Here is a 20621-nt window from a genome sequence, read left to right on the forward strand (position 1 = left end):
ATTGTTATTATTTATATAATATATATATATATATATATATATATATAGGAATTTATGTCGATATTTAGTGCTTTTTTCTAATACTAGACCCAGATAAGTGGGTCTAGTATCTAGTATCAACAATAATATATATATATATATATATATATATATATATATATTATCATTGAGTACTAGTTTATGTCAAAGAACTAGTTGAACAAATGACCAATTTATTGAAAAAATCAACCAAACAATCACAATATAAAACAGTATAACATAATACAAACACAATAAATGATGTATTCTCATAAAATAACTGTCCTTTCAATGTGTGTGTATATATTCAGTTCCCAGTGTAGTGTGTGCTTGAAGATTCACTGGTTCCGTTCTGGTCCGGGTCTTTATGTCTCTAAACTCAGTACTACCTGTCTACCTGACGGGCAGTACTGGGGTCTGATGTCTTCTGGATAAACGATCAGGTTCAATCTGGATCATACAGTTGGCCACACTGCATCCACGGTCTGGGTTCTGCTCGCCATCTCAGCATTCAGAATTACAGGATTGAGATTCTTCTGGTGTTCATAAAAAAACAAAAAATCTACACAAAGTGCAGAATAATCTGTGTCTGTTTCCTAATTATATTTCTAATGTTTAAAAAGTATGGTATATGAAGTAATGACGATATTGCTGAACATCATGTTACATGATGCATGTGTGTAGGTAGGAGTACGCTACTCCTTCACAGAGTTTAAAGCCATGTTTTATAATATTTGATGTTTTGATATTTACTAACTTCTTAATCTGAACATTGTAAGATGACATCTAATATTGCTCAATCTATCTAGACTCCCTGTAGTTAAGAACTCTGTCTCTACATATTTATGGACAGTGGTGATGAATGATGAGGAAACAGCTCTTTGTGGAAAGACGTGTGTGGCTCTTAAAAGAGCCTTTTACCAGGATGGACATGTTTCACAGTGAGGACAGATCACTTCTTCTTGGCTGCTGTCTTCTTCGCTTTGGGTTTGGCGACCTTCTTCGCGGGGGACTTCTTGGCAGCAGGCGCCTTTTTCACCACCTTCTTGGGGCTCTTCGCCACCTTCTTGGGAGTCTTCGCCACTTTCTTGGGGCTCTTCGCCATTTTCTTGGGGCTCTTGGTGGGCTTCTTGGCCGCTGCTGGTTTAGCCACCTTCTTCGGGGACTTTTTAGCGGCTGCTGGCTTCATGGCTCCCGCCGACTTGGGCTTTTTAGCCACTGCGGGTTTCTTGGCGGCGGGCTTCTTGGCTTTGGGAGCGGCCTTCTTCACTGCCTCTTTCTTGCTCATCTTGAACGAGCCGGTGGCCCCGGTTCCCTTGGTCTGGACCAGGGTCCCGCTGACAACCAGCTTCTTGATGGTGGTGTTGACGCGGGAATTGTTCTTCTCCACATCGTAGCCTCCGGCAGCCAGAGCCTTCTTGAGGGCGGACACGGACGCGCCACTGCGCTCCTTGGACGCGGACACGGCCTTCACGATGAGCTCACTGACGCTGGGGCCGGCGGTCTTCGGTTTCACGACCTTCTTCTTGGCCGCTTTAACCTTGGCGGCGGCTGGTGCTGGAGCTGGAGCGGCTTCTGCCATCTTTCTCTTTGCGTTTAGATCAACGACGAACTAACGGAGTGAGTTACAGGACTGATGAAGAGTCCTGATCGGGAGGCGGTACTTGAACACACCATGAGAACCGTGGAGACTCAATCGAGCCGTGGCTCCCGTGTACAGTGTGAACGCACAGACACTTGTGTTTTCTCTTCACTGATAAACGAGTAAAAACTCAGTGGGTGAGCGGTGCTGGAGGCTGACAGTGAGGAAGCAGGTAGCGGACTTATTTGTCTTCATGTTGAAGTCATGAAGAGCTCTGATGCTCTCTGCATTTGGTCGGTGGAGCCTCCGAACACGACCCGTTCACCGCGGTGAGCAGCGCTACTCAGCGGCTTTTCCCACTAGTTTCTCTCCTAAAATGAGTTCAAAAGCACCACAGCTCCACCAAAACCCGTTTCCTAGCTGCTCCACATGTTTGTTCAGAGACACCAAGTGAAAACAAGCACCTGTTGAGGATCTCTTAGTAATAAAGTCAAGTAATTGTGCAGGCAGCAAACACACCGCTGATGGCCGAGGCTCCTGGTGAAGTTGAGCCAGACTTCCTATCAGAGCCGTGAATTTTTCATCCTGAGGAAGCTTGAGAGTCATTATAGAAGTAGGGCTACATTTCATATCCATGTTGAATTTGTCAATATTCACCTCAAGCAAGGATTAAATTAATATTGGGGCACATTTCTCTCATTTAACACCAAAAGTAAACAGGTTACATCATTTAATTTCCAGAAAATGTTTAAGCTGTAAATTAGTTTGAGAATTTCTCTACTTAGTAAATACAAACTTTTGCTCATCATAGTAACACTGGGATACATGTTTTTGTATATTATGATCATTATTATTTGTGTTAAATAATCATTTAAACATGACAAACGTTTCTGAAAAACGATTTGACCCGTGTGTGAGAACTCTCTGTTAACCTGTCAATATGTTACCTACTGGTCTAAAGATCAAGTCTTCTCAGACTGTTATAGCCAATAACACATTCATATTACAATTTAAGGCCTTAGTGTCAACAAACTCTGTGTTTATCCAGAATGTACACACGTGTGCAGTATGTGAAAGTGTTTGTGTACATTGTAGAATGTAAACATGTCATTTTAACCACTCAAACAGACTTTAATTACATATTACTTTATATAAAAACACTATTACACATAATGCTTTAAATGCTAACAATGATTTAAAAAAAAAAAAAAAAAACCTTCACTCAACCCCATCCAAGCCCATGGCATAACCAAAATAACAGTGTTGTTGTTGATCTCATCGTTTTTAAATCATGAATCAAAGGTACGATAGCAAAGACAAATTTGAGAGATGGTCACTCTGCCCAGAAGTTTGTTGAGCTTGTTAAGACTGAAATCTATACTATGCATGTGTGCGTGTCTGTGGAGATGGCTCTGAAAGTCAACTTTAAAAACAAAAGCAATTTGTTAGACGGGGGTGGGGGTAGGGGCAGTTTGGGAAGAATATGTGGGAAATATGTAGCCCTCACACGGTGACTTTTAGTAACCTTTGCTGCTTAGTGTTAATGTGGAAGCTGGTTCAAATGTGTGTGCGTCACATCGCTGTTCAAACTTGCAGCTGTCTAATAAGGCCTACTGTGAGAACTTTGAATCTGTGACATTCATTACGCTGTACTTTTACTTGTTCTCATACTTAACTTTTTATATTAAAGCATACCTCCCTTAGCTTCCACACAGAGTTCGTGCAGCTGGCCCAGCTTCAGGAGGGCAGATAGGCAAGGCGTTGTTTTGTCTGGAGATGGTGCATGCTTACTGAAGACTCACAAGGCGTCATATTAGTAAATACTTGTTGAAATTAGACCAGACCGGCTCTTCTCATATTCGGGATAAACCAACATGTTGACAAGCTCCCCGTCGCTGTGGACGGCTACAGGTTACGGGGGATGAAAATACAATGTTAAGGATGCCCCCACAAAACCATGACCATTTTATTCAATGTCCATATCTGCAAACAAAACCAGATGAATATAGTAAAACAGAATCCAGCAGAATGTCAGATTGTAATCAACAACACTTTCAAGCATACATGAGGTGCTTTTAAAACTGGTCAGTATCCAATGATGCAAAATGAAAGGTGAACATAGTCACACTGTCAGCCCGGACTTATAATAAATGTCCATAACACTTTCAAAAACAGTTCCACACAAGCATCAAGTGCTTACACTGCTGGACACTGCACTAACACGTTTGGTTGGGGGTTGTGTTTTAGATTAAAAGCTATTTAAGTAGTTAACAAACACACAAACCATACTTGGTTACATACTTGGTCACTTAGGTTACAATTTTTATTCCAATAATGTTATGGAGGGTTTTAATAGCTGGGGTCCAAAGGACTCAAAGGATAAACTATTTCAATGTGAGACTAACAGGAGGGCTAAGTGAGACATTGTGAGCTGAGTCTTTGTGTGACCATTGTTTTTCATTCAAGGCTGCTCAATATTCATACTTTGACTAAGTACTTCCACAATCAGTCCTAATGATACTCTTATTTCTAACCAAGCCTTTTTCACCGGCACTATTCCTACTGGATGGAAACGTGCTACAGTCCTACTGCTACACAAAACTGAGAAAGTGTCAGACTTTAATATCTGCCGTCCTACATCCACACCTGTGGAGGCGCTAGCGCACCATAGACGTATTTATCAGCGGCCATGAGAATCCACAGAGGAGGAAGACGGCTGCCTCTGTCTTCTAATAGGTCCTCATTCTGGCTATGACTAGCTGTGTTTTCGCGTAGCAGTGCATTGACTAGATCTCATCTTACTGAAGAAAGATGTCTGGACGAGGAAAGGGAGGAAAGGGGCTCGGTAAAGGAGGCGCAAAGCGTCACCGCAAAGTTCTCCGTGATAACATCCAGGGCATTACCAAGCCCGCCATCCGCCGCCTGGCTCGCCGTGGCGGAGTGAAGCGTATCTCCGGTCTGATCTACGAGGAGACCCGCGGCGTGTTGAAGGTTTTCCTGGAGAACGTGATCCGCGATGCTGTCACCTACACCGAGCACGCCAAGAGGAAGACCGTCACCGCCATGGACGTGGTGTATGCTCTGAAGAGACAGGGCCGCACTCTCTACGGCTTCGGCGGATAAACTCACTTTCCAACAGCTCAACAACACAACGGCTCTTTTAAGAGCCACACACCGAGTCAATGAGAGCTCACATCCTCTGCTCAACAACAAGTCGTTCTCTGAGTAGATGTCTTACAATGTCAAGATTTCAAAGTTATTTAATATCAAAACATCACATAACAATTACTAATCGTAGTTTCCTCTTTAATTTCTAAACGTTGAAGTGACCCTTAAAAACAGTTTATATTAAACTGTTATCTCTTTATACACATATATGTGTGTGTGTATATATACTGTAGTAACACCAGGCAGCCAACAGATAGAACTGCTCTCCAGATATGTGAACTGGAACAACGTCCACTACCAGTTGAACTCTCCTACATGTCCTGTCAGAAGCTTTGTTTTCCAGTAGCTCAGCTTCTCCTGTTTTATTGCAGATTCTGATCTGTTCTGAGTTTTGAAAATGAGCTCTGTAGCTGCATCAACTTGATCAGTTGAACACTAAGTTAAATATCAGAGTGTAATTAAAAAGGACCAGGGACAGAGCTGTTTGATTAGGTGCTGCACCTCACCAGTTTGTTGCTTTGAACGGATGTTGAGGCGTAGGTGAAAATGAGTCACCCCCTGTAACAGCATAACTATAAAATAAACAACAATCTGACCACAATTTAAGGAAGTGAAGTTGACATTACTCATTCCATCTTTCAGTCAAGCACGTGGGGAGAGTGTCGAGACAAGAAAAAAGAAATGTTGGCCAAGTTAAATAAATTCATCATGTTACTTACATTATCTGACTTGTATTTTAATTCAAATAGATTAACAAACAGACATTGACATGAATACACAGACACTCACACACATATCCACCCTCACACATAAATATATACACACAGACACACAGCCATAAAGTGAAAATCTAAATTCACATATCTACATCTGCTGCTATGAAGAACACACGACTGGTCCTCTACGTGCACACCACAGCGTGCGAAAGACACTGACGTTCCCTCGTACCTCGGGAGTTTGGTAACGGCCTTACACTGAAGCCTTCTGGACCCTGACTGACTGACCTATTGACTTACTCACTGGCTGCCGGAGGCTACGATGTGGAGAAGAACAATTCCTGCGTCAACAGTTCTTAACTACAGGGAGTCTAGATAGATTGAGCAATATTAGATGTCATCTTACAATGTTCAGATTAAGAAGTTAGTTAATATCAAAACATCAAATATTATAAAACATAGCTTTAAACTCTGTGAAGGGGTAGCCTACTTTTACCTACACACATGCATCATGTAACATGATGTTCAGCAATATCGTCATTACTTCAAATACCATACTTTTTAAAGAGTGTGCCTTTGTTGTTATATTTATCGTATTACCTTGTGTCTTTCCTTGCTCAATAGAAAAGTGACAGTTGCTTAGAAAAATGACAATTCCGGCCTCACATCATGTAACCATACTGTGTTGTAGTAACCTCAGGCAGCCAACAGACGGAGCTGCTCTCCAAATGATGTGAACCTGAGTAAAGTCCACTACCAGAAGAACTCTCCTCCATGTTCTGTCAGAAGCTTTGTTTTCCAGTAGCTCAGCTTCTCCTGCTTTATTGCAGCTACTTGTTTGAGTCATAGAAATGAGCTCTGTAGCTGCATCAACTTGATCAGTGGCTGTCATTAAACTAAAGTATTGATGAACTGTCATCAGACACTGCAACACCTACAGAGTGAAAGTTACGATGTTAAATTTACTAACAGGGAGTAGAGGGTTTTTCTAGGTGATGTTTTTCTCAGCTTTATGATTTAAACACTTAGTAAATTTGTCAGCGTATAATTAAAATATACTATCTCACGACCAACATTACAACCTTAGCTCACCTGATGAGGCAAAAGCTATTTGAGTTCACTGAAGACGACCCTGAGAAGTGGTCGAAAGCTCAGCAAACAAGTGGAGCTCTTTGAACTGATCCAGAGTCACGCTCCTCTGAAATAATAATAAGATATCTTAGCAAAACTTGATATTTACATGCTTATATTTACGTTTGATACTCTATTTCTGTCTTAAATTAACTTTTACATAAAGAAAACCTTGCACATTGTACAGTTTAATTCAGATCAAACAATAACTTCAGACAGTGTGCTTTGATGACTCAGGCCAAATCATAGCCAGACCAGATCATAGGAAACTAACATACATCGAAGGAGAAACTTTTCAAGGGGACGGCTGGAGGAAAGTGCAGAGCTGGGAGTCAGTTTGGTAACAAGGGAGCAAGCGGTGGAAATAACCGAACGAAAGACAAAAAAAAAACAGAACGAAAACAGCACGGACTGCGGAGAACGGGTGTGAGTGAAGACGAGAGAGAGAACGGAGCCTGAAGTTAAAACAAAATATCACAGATCACAGATCAATATAATCTGTATCAGCTGATCAGACATCGCTGAACCCTCTCTTCTTCCTCATCCTTCCATTCGCATGCACGCAGAACCCCTTGCCACTGTCACGGTAGTATTTATTTATTTAGAGCCTCGGACCAATTCCCTCACATCTGTGGATCCTCACCTCCTCTGGGATATTATTTGGAAAGTTTCTTCATTTCCTGTAAGTGATCTCCAGTGCGCTCTGTGAGCCTGATGGCACAGTCACGTTCACTGCAGTGATTTGATGATACACGCAGTGTTTGAAGACTATATTAAAACCTATGAATGACTCGGCTCCGTAACTCCACGATTAAATGGAATCTAAACGTAATTTGCTGCAAGTCATGTTTAAACTAAAAGGTTCGAGTGGAACAGACATGTCGCTCGAGCAAAACTAAGCTGTTGGTTTTATTGTAAATGATGAATTGGATCAATACTCTGACTTCAGTTCACCACCTCACGTCTGTGTCGCCACTTTCCCCTCTCCAAAACGTTCGTACGCATGGGTCAGAGTTTGCGTGGAAATACGCAACGTTTGCGTGAGAAGTGGCGTACGCACGTTTCAGCCCCCGCAACGGTTATAAATGAGACCTCCTGTTCTCTCCCCTCGTTGCTCCTCTCCGCATATTTTCCCTCTGTGCCTCGTTTGACCAGCGGTGGAAGTGTTTGGTCCGTGTGCCCTCTCACTGGCATTTTCCTGTCTGTTCTCTTGTTGTCCGTCCTTTACTTCACATCTTTCATCTCCTCCTCTTGCTCTGTCCGTGATTGTTTTTACGTCTGTCTGCTCCTTCTCGTTTGTTGCCGTGCTGTCCGTCTTTCGAGGTTAAATAAAAAAATCGAAATTTCCCCAAACAGCAAGATCTGTCGGGGGATTGTTTAAAATAATAAACTCTTCTTTTCGAACAAACGAAAAACGGACAATACATTGACGTAGAAACGTATTATACTAGTGGAATAGACACTAAAGCCTGAAACATGCTTCTGCGTTTTCACGGGCCCGTAAGCGCAAGAGCCCTTCCGGGTCCCTTACGTGCTTCTGTATCCCTCCTTACGTGCTGACGGGTGTCGACCCCCTTTTCTAAAATTTACGGCAAAGTTCCGCAAGCTCACTCAGCCCGCAAGGCTGTGATTGGTCTGCTCTACATCCCTTCTGGAGCTGCATTTCGGTTTCATGCCCCATAATACCGGCAGAAATCACGGAAGATTTAGAAGAACGAATATGGACCAAATAGAAGAGCACTTGGCAGAAGATATCCGATAGTATGATCACTTGTATAACCTGTCACTGACTGGCGGATTTGTCCGCCAGAAAAAGGCTACGAGGAGCCGCAGTGGCTATGTAAATAAACAATCGACAAAGAAGAAAGAAGGCGTCTCTAAGGTCGTCTTCGACAAAAAGCATTACTCCGCCTAGTGTTCTGGCGCGGAATTGCTTTGTAAGACGCGCAACGGTTGGGGAAGCATGAATGAAAACGAGTCTTGCGCCACAGCGGCGTGAAAACACGCAGACGCAGTCGCAGAAGCATGTTTCAGGCTTTAAGTTTTGCTTCTTTCCATCTCACTGTGACGACCTCAATGGGCGTGTTCAGCGTGGTATGTCTGTTAGCGAATGATTCCACCCACAATACCTATTAATACATGTAAATAAATCAGGGGAAATGTGCAGAAAATAAAAATTAAGGTGCAATGTTATCATAATATTGTGTGACAACCCTGGAGTTGTCCTGCTGTGGTGTTGTGCTTGTGTGTGTTTCAGGTTCCTGTAGGCGGAGTCAGACCTTAATAATCAGCAGTGATATGGCACACCTGTTGCTGACCAGTATTTAAGAGGGCTGCACATTGGGCTCTCCCCTTCACCAGATCTACCACCACATCTTGTTTCTTCTACTCTATCTACTTCTACCTCTTCTTCTTCTTATGTGTAAATCCAACCGGACGTTAGCGTTGTGATTGTCTTGTTTAGTGTGTGTGTGTCCCTACGGCAGTGACGCACTGTGCGGGGGTGTCTGATGCCTGTTTGGAAGTGTACCTCGCGACAATGGCGGAGGCAAGTACGGAGCGGGTGAGTGGAAACGCGGTGACCCACGGAGGTGATAGCGGGAGAGGCACGGAGTTAAAGGCAGAGCAAGAGCTGCAGAAACAAGGGAATGAGAGGGAGCTAACCGTAATGGTAGAGATGGAAGGCGAGGATGAAGCAACGTCGATGGAGCTGATGAGGTGTGTGAGGGAGCTGTGTGTGTAGACGATGACGAAAAAAAGAATGAAATGACCATGAGTCACCCGAAAGGGAATGAGAGGCTCATGGATGGGTTTCAAATTGGAGAAACGATGGTGCATGCTAGAGAGCCAGTTAATGATGAGCTGGTGGTATCATTAATGAATATGCCATTTTACATCAGTGACAGTATGATACTAGATAAACTCCAGGGCTGGGTAGTCTCGGCAGTATCTCAGATAAAGAGGAGGATGTCGCCTGGAAATAATGTGACTGATGGGACGAGATATTTAAAAGTTAAAGCCACATCCAGTCATTGGCTCTCCATTACTTATCTCTCCTTCGCACACCTATCCTCATCGCTCAGTCTATCTTCCATCTTGTCTATCACCTGTCTGCTACTCTCCACATCTACCTCTTCTTTCTTATATAACTCTCTCTACAGTTCTTCAACTCTTTTCCACTATCTCTACAAGGTCTGTTATTTTTATTTTTCCCTCCACTTGCTCAAAATAATTTTTCTCCTGCCTTGTCTTCTCTAGCCCTAAGAAATACCCTGTACATTTTTCACCCTCTATTGCATACCTCGCCTTACTTCTAATTATTGCACCTTAACACTTTCCTTGTTCTATCTCCTTTAGTTAATCTTTCATCTTTATGTATCCCTCTGTCATAATTACCCCCTTCCCAGCTTTCTTCTCCTCTTCCTCTAACTTCTGTTTTAACCTTTTTTCTCTTTCTTTCCCCTGTTCTTACTGTTTCTTGCTCATGCCCCTTATCCCCTCTTTCAACCTTCCCCACCATCTCCCTATATCTTCCTCATACATCATGTCATTCATCTTGTGACAACCCTGGAGTTGTCTGCTGTACTTGTGTTGTGTTTCAGGCTCCTGTAGGCGGAGTCAGACCTTGGTAATTAACGGGATGTGGCACACCCGGGATTGGCCACTACTTTAGAGGCCTGCACACTGGGCTCTGGTCTCTCATTCACCGGGTATACTCTTTTCTTTGCATTTTGTTCTTTGTAGTATTATTCCTGTAGAATAAATGCATAAATACTGTAACTGCAGAGCTTTGTGCCATTCAGTGTTTCTTGTTGCACATATGAGCCAAGGTGTAACAAGTGGGGGCTCGTCCGAAATCCAGATCCAGGTTTGTTTCTCACTCTTTTCTGTCCTGAGAAAGTAATAGGCCTCTAGTAGGTTAAGTTTCCCCTGGAATAGTGTACTGGTTGCCCAGGGTGTGTGATAACTTTAGAGTGTGAATGAAGTACTTTGAGCTTACATCGGTAACTAATTGCATTACTTATCAGGCACTAATTAGAGGGATTTACCTTTGGAGTTACCTTTCCTGGTAGGAATAGGCAACAGTATCTCTCTCGGGGGGTCTGTTGGTTTGTTATTTTTGTTTGTTATTTTTGTGCATAAACATGATTTGACTTTGTCTTGGGTACACATCCATGTCCGTCTGGTGAGTAACAGCAAAGCTGGGGCTTTACCTGGTCATTGGTTTTGTGTTTAAAACACCTGTCATGAAATGCATGAAGACTAGGGTCTATAGAAGGTAGTTAGCATTGGTTAGGCAGATAGTCAGGGGAAAGGTATTCCAAAGGTGATGATAGATATAGATGATATAGGTGATGATATATATATATATATATATGGGTTGGTTCTTTTGAAAAGATGGCTACCATGGAGGAATTTGTGCAGTTTCCAAGTGTGGAGGTGCTAGGAAAATGTACCAGGGAGCAGTTGCTAAAAATTGCAGAGCATTATGAAATAGAACGGTTCACAAGGAAGTAATGTACTCTACTTTAAAGGCCCAGTTAGGACAGGTTGGTTTTTCCCCCCTTCGGTTTGTTCCAGAGATGAGGTTGTTGCTGAAGAGGAAGTAGCTGGTAGATCAAGGTTAGAGGGCAGTCCTTTATGACTTTGGTGACATAACAGTTGAACAGAAGACAGAAATTATGTTGCTACATCACTAACAGGAAAGTGAATCACGTGCCCATGAAGAGCGAGTTCATGCCAGGGATCAAGAATGGGAGTTTGAATGATTAAATGTAACTACTAAGCCGCGTGAGGTTGAACTGGAGCTGATTAAAGAGCGTGAGTTATATCCATTTTTGCCAGCAGTGTCCACAGATACTTTTGATGTAGTTTATATTTTAAGGTTACTACCAACATTTTGTGAGAAGGATGTGGGTAATTTCTTTTCTTTTTGAGCGGTTAAGTCAAGCATGCCAGTGGACTGATGTAGAGATGTTGTTCTTGCAATGTGGGCTCACAGAGGCTTAGGTCCTATGAAATTGTGCCGGAGGCGATCGCCAGCAGTTCAGGAAACTGAGAAGATCAGAAGAGCAAACGTATGTAGAGCTGGAGCGAGCACTGACCACCCATTTTAATCGCTGGCTTGTAGCTTATGAGAAATGAAATGGAAGATCTTAAGGAATTGGTTCTGTTCAGTTTAAAGATATTCTTCCTAACCGAGTTACTACTTACATAAATGAGCATCAAGCTAGAAAGATGTTGTGTTGGCTAATGAATACTCCTTATCAAAGCAGAACCTGCAACTATTGTCCAGTGGAGGGACACTGGAAGAAGGGTATGCAACTGTTTTTGGCTCCTTTGCATCGTTTTTTGTTGTGCTGTTCTTTAGTTAAGGCACAGGTGTCCATGGGAGTCCGGCCATCATTCCTGGTTCCAGGAGTGGCGATCATCCTAGGGAATGATCTGGCTGGAAACAAATTACGGCCTGATATACTGCCTTCACTGGTAGGTTGTTCTACCTGACTGATGAGGGGACCTGTTGACCGAGAGGTATTTTCAGCATGTGCAGTAACCCGAGCACAGACTGGTAAAGAGAAAACAAATTGAAGTTATATCTGACGATGTTGTGTGGCTGCCTATTGTTCCTTTGTCTGTCTCTCTTAGTGATTTGATTAACCAGCAGCAAGACGATCCTTCTCTATCAGAGCTTCTCTCTCAGCTTCGCCCATCCAGTGAAAGTCCAGTTCAGGCCACGGGTATTTCCTACAAGATGGTGTAGTATATTCCCTTAGCTAATAGATATCCATAGCACAGATACAAACAATGAATGGTATTTTAATATCCAGCTAATGACTTTCTCTAGCATAGGTATAGATCATAATGACATGTTAATATCTTAAGGCGCCTTGCATCTTAAGTTCAAACGTTTAAGTGTTGTCTCCAGATGTGTTCAGTGTGTTTCTCTTCGTCTGAACTAACCTTGAACTGCCTATGGAATAATGAGAGGAGAGAGGGTTTTCAGCGGGTCCTTAAATCTTAAGGTAGGAAACATTCCCAAATTTAGGCAGAAAGTGACGTCATTATACACTCCTGATCAAAATCTTAAGACCAGTTAAAAAATTGCATGAATTTGCATTTTGCACTGTTGAATCTTAGGAACGTTCTAAGTAGAGTTTCAAAATGCAAAAAGAAGAAATGGGAACAAGAGCCCAAAAGTTGTGAGAAGGCAATTTATTGAAAACAACAATTCAACTGAAGTACGCTGTTCATCAGCTGATCAAAAGTTTAAGACCACAGCTAAAAAAAATAAAAAAAATAAAACAGAAATTAAAGTGTCAAAAACTGACTCTGTAATGAGTAGCTCCACCATTATTGTTGATCACTTCAAAAATTTGTTTTGTCATGCTTGATGCAAGTGTTTTCAAAAGGCTAGTGCGAATGTTGCGCCAAGTGGTGAAGATGGTAAAGGGCATCCACTGTCTGGAACTGAAGTCCATTTTTGTAAACTTCCCTTGCCATCCATCCCCAAATGTTGTCAATTGGATTAAGATCAGGGGAACACGCAGGAAGGTCCAAAAGAGTGATATTATTCTCCTGGAAAAAAACCTTAGTCAGACGGGCATTGTGAATTGGAGCGTTGTCCTGCTGAAAAACCCAGTCGTTACCACACAGACGAGGGCCCTCAGTTATGAGGGATGCCCGCTGAAACATCTCCACACAGCCAGCTGCTGTTTGACACCCCTGCACAACCTGGAGCTCCATTGTTCCATTGAAGGAAAAAGCACCCCAGATCATGATGGCGCCCCCTCCACTGTGCTGCGTAGAAAACATGTCAGGTGGCATCTCCTTGTCATGCCAGTAACGTTGGAAGCCATCAGGACCATCAAGGTTACATTTTTTCTCGTCAGAGAATAAAACTTTCTTCCACCTTTGAATGTCCCATGTTTGGTGCTCCCTTGCAAAGTCTAAACGGGCAATGTTGAGGCGTTGAAGGAGACGTGGGCTTTGAAGATGTTTCTTGTTTTTGAAGCCCTTCCTTCGCAGATGCCGCCTGATGGTTATTGGGCTGCAGTCAGCACCAGTAATGGCCTTAATTTGGGACGAGGATCGTCCCTTGTCTTGACGGACAGCCATTCGGATCCTCCGGCTCAGCGCCGGTGAGATTTTTTTGGGTCTACCACTTGATTTCTTTGTTCCATAACCCTGAGGATCTTTTAAGTAATGCAAAATGTCTTACTGCGTCCAACCTCAGCAGCAATGTCACGTTGTGAGAGGCCTTGTTTATGCAGTTCAACAATCCTACCACGTTCAAAGACGGTGAGTTTTTTGGCCTTTGCCATCAAGAGATCTTCACAGTATGATTACTTGACAGGAAATGACATGGAATCCAAATTTTGCAGAGATTTTGGCTTTTAAAGGCTGTGGTCTTAAACTTTTGATCAGCTGATGAACAGCTTATTTGAGTTAAATTGTTGTTTTCAATAAATTGCCTGCTCACAACTTTTGGTCTCTTGTTCCCATTTCTTATTTTTGCATTTTGAAGCTCTACTTAGAACCTTCCTAAGATCCAACAGTGCAAAATGCAAATTCATGCAGTTTTTTAACTGGTCTTAAGATTTTGATCAGGAGTGTATGTTACAGAGAGGAGTTTAAAAGTCTTATGGCCTGGGGGATGAAACTGTCTCTGAGCCTGGTGGTGCGGGCCCGGATACTGCGGTACCGTCTGCCAGATGGCAGCAGGCAAAAATGTTTATGGCTGGGTTGAAAGGGGTCTTTAATTATCCGGCTGCTCTTCTTCCTGCACCGCTGGGTGTAGAGGTCCTCTATGGATGGTAGCGCTGTCCTGGTGATGTGCTGGGCAGACTTCACCACCCTCTGTAAAGCCTTATGGTTCAGGGCGGTGCAGCTGACATACCAGGCGTTGATGCAGCCAGTCAGGATGCTCTCTATGGTGCATCTGTAGAAGACACCCCATTCGTGATGTGTCGTTCGTGAACAATTCGTTCATTTTCTCGTGGCCACGCATCGGGACTGATGCATAGGCTCAGTCAAGGAAACAGAAAGGATTCGTTCATCTCCCGACTGGGGCTTTGTATGAGTCTTTGGATCCTTTTTCACTTGACCTGCATTGGTTTAGTAGAGTGAACAGTTACCTCATTCCCTTTCGCATGACCACTGTTTTAGAAAGACGTGACTGATATTCGTTCACAAGTCATACTGACTGGTTTCGTTATTTTCACTTTACATTTACACTTACCGTTCAGTGCAGCGTAATTGTTTGCCGTGATTTAATTCCCCTTTTACCAGGTGTACTCTTGAGAACTCTCTCCCCTCTGGATTTCTTTCTTTCCATACATCACTGTCCTTTCATACTTTTTAGTTTTTCTAATACCTCTTGTGTCATTTTTAAATGCATGTTCTTTGACACATCCAGTTTCTCACACCACACATTAAAATCCCCCACTTTCATACAGTTGTCATCACACATTGATCCCATCTTTTCAAACATCACCTTTCTTTCTCCTCATTTGGCGCATACACATTTACCAGCTTAAAGCCTTCATTCATATATTCAAATTTGAGTCCTATCATCCTTCCATCCCCCTCATCATCACTCTTTTTATTAATATCGCTACCCCCTTGCATTCCCATCACCATTGTTTGCATATACTTCTCCTCTCCATTCATTCTCCACCTCCCTCATACATCTCTTGTCCCTGTGTGTTTCCTGTAAACATATATCAAAATCGCTCGTCCCATATATCTGTTCCCTTTTGTTTTTGTTTTTTAGCCCCCTTGCATTTATTGAAATAATTGTTAACATTATAAGTAGTGTTTTTGTTTTCATTTTTTGTTCTTGCTCTTACTTATCTTGCTAATCCTCTTGTGCCTCTTGGTGTTCTGTCTCTTCCTTATTAGACTAATTTCCTCCATTAACTCCATGTCAGTCTTGGATCCTACCGTTTGTGACGTGCGGGTGTCCTCTCCAGACCCGGTGGGAGATACTCCACTCTGCACTTCTCTCCTCTCTTCTGTCTTCCTGTCGCCGTGCTGCCTCCTCTCCTTTGGCCCCAGGTCCGCATTCTCCACTCCGCCTCTCCGTCCTTTTGTCGAGCCCTTCTCCTTCGTCCTCACCGTCTGCGCATCTCTCCTCCCCTCTGCAGCCGCCGCCGCGTCATTCCTTCGCCCTCTCTCCTTGCTTGACTCCTGGTCTCATTTCTCCTCTCTGCCCCTCTTCCCTTTGGTCGTCTCCATCTGCACCCGCTCTCCATCCCGCACGCGACTTTCTTCATAGTGTCCTCCTCCCTTTCCCTCCTCTCTCGCAGCCGCCCTCTCATCCCTGCCATGTTTCCCTCTCCCTGTACGTGTTCCTCCTCTATGCTTTCCATTCCCTCCGAGTGACCCTCCTCACTGCTCTCACTCTCGCTCCCCCCCTCACTCTCGTTCACCTCCTCCCCCTTCTCTTCTTCGGTCTCACTCCTATTGCACCTGCACTCCTCCGTCCGGTTCCTGCATAGATCACATTTTTTTACATCTTTGCCGCATTCCCTGGCGAAGTGCCCCTGTACTCCACACCTGTGACATTGAAACTCAGGGCACTCTCATCAGGTGCCCCGACTGAATACACATCCTGCACACTCTGTCCTGCTTATCGTGAATCACCCTGAAATATTCCGCCCCTAGCGCTGTGCTGAATTTAGACGAGTACGGCAGATTGAAGTTGATTATTAAATTTAACTTTAAGGAACCGTGTCCCATCCGCAACATTTGTCCCCGGCCACATCCTCCTCCTAATCGGGGATGCAGCCGACACACCCTAGATCTGTAGCTTCTCCAGTTTTTCCTGGTCCTCAACGTAAAATGGCAGGTTCATAAATGACACCACCAGCTCGTCATTGACAATCTCCCTGGCGTGCACCCTGGTTTCACCCATCTTGAACCCCTCCATCAACCTTTCTTGGCATCTTGGGTGGCTCATGGTCATCTCAAATTTGTTTTCAGTTAAGTACCTGCAACCCAGCAGCCCTCCACACAACTCGCGCACACACCTCATCAGATCCATCGCCGTTGTCACGCTCTCACCCTCTGCCTCAACCACCAGAGTTAGCTTTCTCCCATCTCTTAACACTTCTATGCTTTGTTTGTTCAGAACTGTGTCATTATTTTCCTCCTTGTTCTCTCCGCTGAGGAGAGCATCACTGCCCCCTCGCTCCTTTTTTCCTTCCGCCATTTCGACCGGCATCGAGACCCCCTTACAGTGCGTCAATGCCACGGGGGAACACGTAGTGTCAACAAAACAATCTCAAGTCTATTGTCCGGTTGGATTGATTCAAACTGAATAAAGTCTCCGCTGCTGTGTTGCCGTCGCGCTCTGATGCGACTTCCCAGTGGTCCGTTCAGGTTAGTGTGGCCGTAGACTACTGAGGCCACCCTCTGAGCCTCATTTATACATGTAAATATGTCAAGTAAAAGTGGAAAAAAGCTTACAGCACCTGGTATTCCCAGGCAGTCTCCTATCCAAGTACTAACCAGGCCCGACCCTGCTTAGCTTCCGAGATCAGACGAGATCGGGCGTATTCAGGTTGGTGTGGCCGTAAGCGAATGAGTCCACCCTCTGAACCTTGTTTATACGTCATGTAAAAGCTTACAACACCTGTTATTCCCAGGCAGTCTCCCATCCAAGTACTAACCAGGCCCGACCCTGCTTAGCTTCCGAGATCAGACGAGATCGGGCATATTTTTTTTTTAATCTTTTTTATTATCAGAAATATATTCCATTTTATGCAATTATGCATTCATTTATACGTATATCAATACAAATAAATGAAAACAATCCCACAAATTAAACCACCCTCAGAAGCCGCACAAACAATTAACTAAACACACTTTCTCTTTTAAATTAAAAAAAATAAGAACCAGACAGCAGAAGCAGTATCTTATCCCGAATACACTTACCCTCGAAATTAAACTGCCCCTCAGTCCCAAAGCGCAAACCGAACAGCTAAACACAGAATCTTTTAACCTCGACCATTTACCCACAAAATAATCGACCCCTCATTCGAAAAACCACACAAAACCAAAATCCCACACAAAACTCCCTCACTCTCCCACCTCCAAAATTAAGCCACCCCCTTTAAACCAGCCAAATCAACCCCAAACAGTGCCCTGCTCAGTCATCCATACAATTCCATTCTCATACAGCATTCGTAAGTGTCTTTTCCATTCATTCACAAACAGCCTCCATACATCCAACTTTCTCCTTTCATACAGTGCAAACTTGCGTCTGTTAAAAATCGCCCTCCTTGCGAACCCAAGGATCATGTTGATCTTTTTCCAATTTTTATATTTCCTATTCACTCCCAAGAGTACAGACAATTCCCAACCCCGATCCACCCAGCAGTCTCCCACACTGCACCCTCCCAGCAGCCCCTTGATTTTTCCCCAGAATTCTGCTAGCTCGCAACAATACACAAAAATATGATGAAGTCATCCCTCCTTTCACACACCATACACGTCCTCCCATACACTCCCCTGAGCATTTGGTGCAGGATGATGCATGTGAAAATCCTCCTGTGCCTTCTCTTGAAATCAAGATTGAATATTGCATGCGGTGTGTGCGGTATGTCAATATACTTCCACAAAATGTTGGGTGTAATGTCCGGATATGTGTCTGTCCATTTACTCTCGCATGTGGGTTTTTGCACTCTGTTTCAATGCATGCTTATACCAAATCTTTGTTGTGATATCAGCAATGGCGTGTGTCTCCCCCCCCCAGGCGCAGGGAGATTCCCACCGCATCATCCTGCCCAACCCTCCCCTTATTTCTAAACCCGTCCCCCCATTCACTCATCACACTCCCTTCCACTCTCTCCAACACTTTCACAATCACTTCCCTCCTATATGTTATCCCCTTCTCTCTCACTATCCTAATCACTCTTTCTTTATCCCATCTCCCTCCCCTGTCGACTAGATCTCCCACCCGCTTCAGCCCCGCCCTTTCAAGAGCCACGCTCTTGATGACCCCTTTGCCTCCCTGTTTAAAATATGGGCTGGAGAGGAACGGCAGCCTCATCACAGACGCTCTTGACTCGCATACGAGTGTGGTCTTATCAAATAGCAGGAACCACGCGTTGAGCACCTCCTGGAAGAACCGCGGCAGATGTGCATATGCCGCTGCGTCCTGAATCTGCAACAAATTGTCTTTACTCAAGAGACCAAATGTGCTCAGCCACTGGCTGAAGTGGCCTTTCCAGGCCGCCTCCCGACTTGCATCCCTAAATTTACCTATCAATTTAGTTCGTAACGCAGTTCTTTTTGCGAGTACGTCCATCAATCCTAGCCCACCCTGATCTTTGACCCTTATCAGCGTTCTATGCGCAATACTGGCTGCTTTGCTCCTCCAAATAAAGTCTCTAACGACTTTTGCAATCTTCTGCTCAGCCCAAGTCGGAAGCGCACAAGTGCTCAATGCATGGTTCACCTGCGACAAAACTAGAGCATTGGTGAGACGGCCACCCTTCCCCTTAAAAGCAAACCCCTAGCCCTCCACATACACAGGGTCTTTTGCATACGTCCAATAACATCTTTCCACGTCAAATCATCGCATTCATTCTCATCACTTCCAACATACACTCCGAGCACTTTTCTTTTATTCTCTACTACTTTGAATCCCCATTTGTTATTTAGATCTTTGTTCCTACCCATCCTCATTATTTCAGACTTTTCCCATATTAATTTTTGCTCCTGAAGCTCTCATAAGTTTCTATATGTTTCAACACTATATCTACATCACTCTCACTTTTAACCATTACATTAATATCATCCGCATACTGCATTACGCAAATTTTTCCCTTACCTATTCCACACACTCTTTTATCATTAGCAATTAAAGCCGCCAACGGCTCCGCCACCATGCTGTAGAGCAGTGCTGACATTGGGCAGCCCCGCCTCACTGACCTCTTGACATCAAAAGAGTCAGTCAGAACACCTTAACACTTTATTTTACTCTTAGCCCCCCATAAAGCAATCCCACCCACCCCCTTAATTCAAGATTTTTGTTATCTCCCTTATTTTTATAAAAAATCGTGAATATGCCTAATCCCATACTCTCAGGGAGCCAGCCTGTTTTCTCTACATACTTGCAGAGTTTTTCAACCACCGGAGCCAGAATTTCCTTAAAGCCGACGTAAAACTCGGCTGTCAGACCATCACTCCCCGGGCTCTTATTTTTGTTTAGTCCATCAATAGCACTATATATCTCTTGTACAGAAAATTCACAATCGCACCAAACACTATCCTCCCTACTTAAAGTTTTCTTTAGTGCCTCTAAGGCCTCTCCTACACTATCTTTATCACATGCATCTTTTTTAAATAAACACTCATAATAATCCCTAACTACTTTTAATATCTCTTCCTTATCAGTTACTATTTGACCATTATTATCTAATACTTCCTTTATCTCAGTTTTATTTTGTTTTTGTTTTTCCAAACCCAGGAAAAAGGCTGTGCTCCTTTCCCCTTCGTACATATATTGAATCCTGCTTCTAATAGCAGCCCCTCTACACTTTGCTACCTGTAAGGCACTCAATTTTTCTTTTAAATCCACATATTTTTCCGTACATATATTACCCTCCTCATCTAACAGTTTCATTTCCTCATTTAGTTGTTTTCTCAAATGATCCTCCTCTGCATTTTCCCTTTTCCTTTTTTCTATACCATACCTGACACATTTGTTTTTAATTCTTATTTTCACACTCTCCCACCACACACTCATATTCTCATCATCATTCCATTCATCCATCATTCTCTTCATAAAAAACCCCATGCTCTTCATAAACACAACTTCTCCCAAAAAGCTGGCATTAAAACACCAAGGCCTCTGGTTAACACTCCCTTCCCTCCCTCCCACCTCTAACCTAATCCCTGCATGGTCACTCCAAGTATTATTAATGTATTCCACACTCTTAATTAATTTAACTTTTCTACTTTGTACTAACGCAAAGTCAATTCTACTCTGTTTAAGA

The 20621-nt window shown here is 43.4% G+C and overlaps 1 non-coding gene across 1 annotated transcript; it reads right to left on the reverse strand.

The window, feature by feature from the left end:
- Nucleotides 1-17078: 17078 nt before the first annotated feature.
- Nucleotides 17079-17197, reverse strand: LOC133944375 (5S ribosomal RNA). Its single transcript, XR_009916165.1, has one exon. It is a non-coding gene; the product is annotated as a 5S ribosomal RNA (ribosomal RNA).
- Nucleotides 17198-20621: the final 3424 nt, after the last annotated feature.

Source organism: Platichthys flesus, chromosome 22 (genome assembly GCF_949316205.1).
Source record: "Platichthys flesus chromosome 22, fPlaFle2.1, whole genome shotgun sequence".
Lineage (NCBI taxonomy): Eukaryota > Metazoa > Chordata > Actinopteri > Pleuronectiformes > Pleuronectidae > Platichthys > Platichthys flesus.